The sequence below is a fragment of the Saimiri boliviensis genome, chromosome 5, assembly GCF_048565385.1.
Source record: "Saimiri boliviensis isolate mSaiBol1 chromosome 5, mSaiBol1.pri, whole genome shotgun sequence".
NCBI lineage: Eukaryota > Metazoa > Chordata > Mammalia > Primates > Cebidae > Saimiri > Saimiri boliviensis.
In genome coordinates, this window is record NC_133453.1 from 116,379,856 (window position 1) to 116,385,333 (window position 5,478).

At 48.4% G+C, this 5,478-nt stretch overlaps 1 pseudogene; it reads right to left on the minus strand.

Moving 5' to 3' along the window:
* Positions 1 to 4,064: 4,064 nt before the first annotated feature.
* Positions 4,065 to 5,263, minus strand: LOC141584476 (large ribosomal subunit protein uL22-like; annotated as a pseudogene).
* Between the last annotated feature and the right edge of the window lie 215 nt (positions 5,264 to 5,478).

The window sequence follows — 5,478 nt, forward strand, 5'->3', positions numbered from 1 at the left end:
CATCTGGTAATAACTTATGGCAGCTTCTAAATGGAATAAATGTTTAGAGTACCTTCTTTACTCTTCCTTTGTCAGCACGTTATTCCTCTTCCATGGAGACATTATTAGACTATGCTTTCAAACGCTTTCTAAATTTGAATCTGGTGTCAACACTCCTTTCAGCTGCATTCCACTTCATTGCTGTAAGGGTTTAGTGAAATTACAGATAAAGTATTTGCCTTTAAAAAAAATACATAGTTCTGTATTCTTCTTTTTCACTTAACATGTGCATTGGGCAGAGTCTTGGCAGGAAACGGCATTCATACTGACGCTTCAGATGAAGGGCTACTTAGTAAAGGATGATTTACAGAGATGTGGACAAGTTTAGGGAAACCGACAAAGGATGTTGAGGCACCCAGGAGTTGGCAATAGCAGGAAGCTGTTACCACCCTTAGGACCAAGGGGGTCATGGCGAAAAATGGTGGTCACAGAGTCCAGGGGGAGGCTGCCCAGTGGGAGCTGCAGTCTTGGGGGTGTTGAGATAGGGAGAGAGTAGAGGAGACAGATCCCAGCCTCTCCCCCCAGCCTCCCGTCTTCTGCTGCTATCTCCTGCTGGCTGAACCCGGCTTGGAGCCAGAGGGGAAGGGAGTCGGGGTGATGTGGAGCATGAGGCCAATCTCCTAGGGCACGTGGCAAGGCAGCATGTGATTCTGGACTAATGAATGGAGAAAAACATCCACATTATATATGAGCACTATCCCATGTCATTAAATGTTCCTAGATGCCAGTGTTTTTAACCGCTAAATAAGATTTCATCATATGGTGAGACTACAAGATGAGGGACATTTGGAATGGCCTCTGTTCAATGAGTGCAACAGACATCTTCGCCTATAATTATTTGTTGACATTTGCCATTTTACCTGACTTGGTGGATGGTGCCTCTCCACAGCCCACAGGCCTGGAGAGTTCAGGTGAGGAACCCCAGAGGCCCAGCCCTGCTCCCAAGAGGTCCCTGGAAACCATGATGCGCCATCAACTCCTACCTGCTTTGCCCAGTTATATGTCAGGAGTAGCACCCAAAATAACTGTTTAGAGGAAAATACAGGGCTGGCCCCAGGGCTGACAGCTGAGGGAAAAAAGTCCAGGGGGGGTCTGCCTGTGACAAAGGTGCCCCTCCCTAGCAAGCTAGTAAAGTGACCCTTCTCCTGGGGGCTCCTGCTGAGCCGGCCACACCCTGGGCCACGGTGAGCTTGCTCCCCCTGCTGGCCAGACAAGGCATCTGCAGGAAACAGCGGTCAGCGGGCTCCTGCTGGTCACAGGAATTTGCCACCCTGAGGATAGTCAATAGCATGCACCCAGGCTCTGGGACCAGTCCCCTGAGAAGTTCCCACAGGGCTTTGAGCATCCAAGGGGGGATGTCACCCCTTGGTGAGGGCTCTCTTGGTTAGAGGAGGAGCTCTGACACTATTGGAAATTCAAATTGGCATACATATCAAGAACTTTAAAATGTTCAATTTGGCCTCACTTCCTCCAGGAAGCCTTCTGCAATCACACTCCCCAACCACCCAGTGCAATCTTTATGCCCTTTCCCCCTGCTTCTGTGGCATTTTTGCTTGTCTCTGACTCAGGTGAATAAGAAAAGTAACTTAATCTTGCATTAATTTTTACATTTTTATTTTGAACTCCGATTTCACCAAAAATGGCAGTAACTTAATTTTAGTGATTTCAGGGTACTCTCCTGCCCTTTCCCTGGGATTATGTCCTAGAGTAAGGTGGGTGAACAAAGGAACTCTTATGTAGTGCCAAGACACAGAGGCCACCAATCCTCTTTGTCAACTGTCCTCACAAGGACCCTCTCATTTACTGCTGAGATATTCCTGGGCAGCAGCCAGGGAGGCCCCATGAAAGGTTCCACCTTCCTGATTGTGGGACCCCCTTCACTTATTACATTGGTGAAACTGCCTTTGCAATATCATTACCAAGGAAACAATGACAGTGAAAGTAATCAGACCTAACCGACTCCATCTTGCTTCTGACCTTTAAGCTGTCCTTGTTCATTCCTGGGCATAGGCCAAACTAACTTTGGGAAGAAATTCAGTTCATGGTTTGACTATGAAACAAAATTGGTAATAGCTCTTTCCTGAAAAGACCCCCTTCTTGCCTGGGAACCCGTCTGCCTTTGCAGGACTAACAAATTAGCTACAAGATTAGAAATTGCAGTTTAGGGGTCATGTAGCGCCTGGCTCCAAGGGTCTGAACCTCCCCAAATTGCTCCTGAGGATAACATCACTGTTGTAAAACCGAAGATCAGTGCTTGGGATGTTTTGCAGACCCTGCATTCAGTGGATCAGCTGACAAACCAGACCAGTAATCTGGCCCAGCCAGTTCTGCCACCCCACCCAGGAACGGGGAAACAGCAAGAAAAACTCACTTCCATTTCCAACCTGACCGATCAGCATTCCCCACTTCCCAAGCCCCTGTCCGCCAAATTATCTTTAAAAACTCTGATTTTAATAGAGACTGATTTGAGTAATAATAAAACGCTCGCTCTCCTTCCCAGCCAGCTCTGTGTGAATTACTCTTTCTCCATTGGAATTCCCCTGTTTTGATAAATCGGCTCTGTCTAGGTGGCTGGCAAGGAGAACCCAGTGGGGGGTCACATTAGGATTCACTGGAACCCCTCTGTGGCCTTGTCACTTCACTGGGACACCAGACTTTCTGAAAGAACAGGTAAAGAGAACTCAGCTCTCCCCACCCAACCCTTACTCTGGCTCCCCCGACCTGCTAGGAAAATAAGGGCTCCCTCTGCCCTCCGTCCCATCAACCCACCCGTGGTCTTGCCATCTCCCAGGGCCTCAGTTAGGAGGCCGGGCCTAGAACCTGCTTTTCACCTTCTTCCCTTCACTCAGCGGTAGCCTGGGCTCAGCTTCTGCTCTCTCACTCCTGTTGTTTTCTCTTAGATCTTTTGTCCAAGCCCAAGTGACTTTCTGTTCCCCTAGGGCTCTAGGAAGGCTCAGAAAACAAAAGCCAGGAAGCAACTGCTTTTTTTCTGCCTTCTGCTCTCATACCTCTTCCCTGGGGCAAGAGACACAGCAGCTTAAACAGGAAGTTAAAAGGAATCAAGGGAAAAGGAGATTGGAGTGATGGATGGGGAGAGATCACCTGCTGTTTCAGAACCATCAGGCCACCACGCACTCTTGCCCTCCTGCCTCCACCTCTGTCCTTGGCTCTCTGGTCCTCAGGATCAGTCAGGTTTGGAGTCACAGAAGAGAAGGCTGTGAGCCTTTTAGGGACAGTGTCCCCCTTGTGATGCCCTTTGCCAGCACAGGCCTAGCCTGAGGAAACAGCAAATGCATGCATGTAAAGATCTCAACACAGCCAGAAAAAACAAGGTTCATGAAGGAGGCCAAGACAGCTGCAGAGAAAAGCAGAGCCATGTGGATCTCCTAGGACAGACATCTGCAGGAATAACTGCCTTTAGTGAAGGGAGCCCTTGCCTAGGAGCTGGGAGACCTACATGATGGTGTTTCCATTTTGCTACAGGCCGGGTCTTGTCACTGAATCTGGGAGGCAGAAGTAAAGAGAAAAGGCCATGGTCTTTGCAGCTGATGCTGCCTTTTGGAACGTGGCCCACTGGTGGCAGCTGTGGGTAAGTTCTTAACCCTTAACCTTCCATAAGTCTCATTTTTCTCATCTGCAAGGCAGAGACTCTCTCCATTGCAGTGTTGTGAGGATTAAAGGAGAAGAGACATCAGAAGACCTAACATAGTACCTGCCTGGTACATGGAGATGCGGCTTTCTCTCCATGTGGACAAGCTTGAATTCACTGTTGCTTGAAATGTCCCAGAAAGCCAAGACCACGCCATGGGAACTCTTAGGCTCCCAACAAGAGTGAACGGAAAGAAACGATGATACTGGCCTCACCTTGAAAGTCACTGGTCTGCAGATTCCCACAGCACCCAGCTTCCTGCTTGTTCCTTCCCATGCTCCATGCCCTAAGTACACCCACCTCCTGTTCCCACTCCTGTTTCCTGCTTCTACTTTCTTTCTTTTTCCTTTTAAACTGTGTTTATTTTATGCTGAGTTTATTCCAGAGCCACACGTTTTTGTTTCTTCAGTTTCTTCTGCGATACCTTTTTCTTCCAAGCAATCTCCTCTTCTGGTTTAGGAACAATTCCTTCCTTTTCAGTAAGGATTATCTGGATGGGGCAGGGAGAGCTCACGTGTGAGTTAATCAACCATGAGCTCTGTCAGTCTGGCGGGCCACCTTAGGTTCTTTATTCACCTGAATGTGCTCAATGACCAAAGATCTACATCTAAACCTTTTCGTTCAGCATTGCTCTCTGCATTTTTAAGCTAGCGCAACAAAAACTCAGGACTCTGTTTGGACCACTGACCTCGTGTCCAGCCTCACTGCTTGGTCTGGGCACTACCAACTCTCCTATTATAACGTCAGAATGGTACTGATATGGTCTGGCTGTGTCCCCACCCAAATCTCATCTTGAATTGTAATCCCCACGTGTTGAGGGGAGGGTCCTCGTGATGAGACAGTCAGGTGGGAGGGGGTGCCTGGAAAAGCTCCAACCGGCTTCCCCGCCAGCCTCAGGAATTTTGCTCCATTTGGAGCCGGGAGGAGCCTGGCACCTCCTCTTCCTGTGTGGAACCTGGGATTCCAGCTGCGGGCTTGAGGTGCTCTAGCAGGGACTGTAGCCTAGCAAGACAATAGAACCCTGTCTGACTCACCATTTCAGATTGTCTGCGAGCCTGAATTTTCATGGTCGTGGGACAAAGAACCCTGTCTTTAGCTGAACTAAGGAAAAGTCCTGCAACAATGGGAGGGGATGGGATCACGGGAGTGGTTCCCCCATGCAGTTCTCGTGATGGTGAGTGAATTCTCATGAGATGTGATGGTTTTATAAGGGGCTCTTCCCACTTCACTTGGCACTGTCCTTGCTTCCATCTTGTGAATAAGGTCCTTGCTTTCCCTTTGCCTTCTGCCACGAATGTAAGTTTCCTGAGGCTTCCCCACCCATGCTGAACTGTGAGTCAATTAAACCTCTTTCCTCTGTAAATTACCGAGTCTGGGACAGTTCTTTATAGCAGTGTGAAAATGAACAAATACAAGTATGCACTGTCAAGTGACATCATTCAGATGCTTTGTGGCTTTTCATATATTCATGCCCTTGATGACCTGGGCAGTTTCACAAGTGTCTTTAAAATGAACACAAACATTGAAACCTCTTGATTTTGTGGGGTTTTCTGGGTCAATTGCATCATGAGCCATTTTCACAGACCATGTCAAGCCACTTAGGGGAAGAGCCCCATCTGCTGTTTCACTTCCATCCCAGGTTCCTCTTTACCCTGAAGTTTGGTCATTAGAACCAGTGAGCCAATAACTTGCTTCCTTACCTCCTGTTGTTCAGCCAGAATGTCTTGGCACCTGTGTGCAAGCCGCTGGGGCTCAAGCTGCTTTGAGCTCATCATACTTCAAAGCATGGT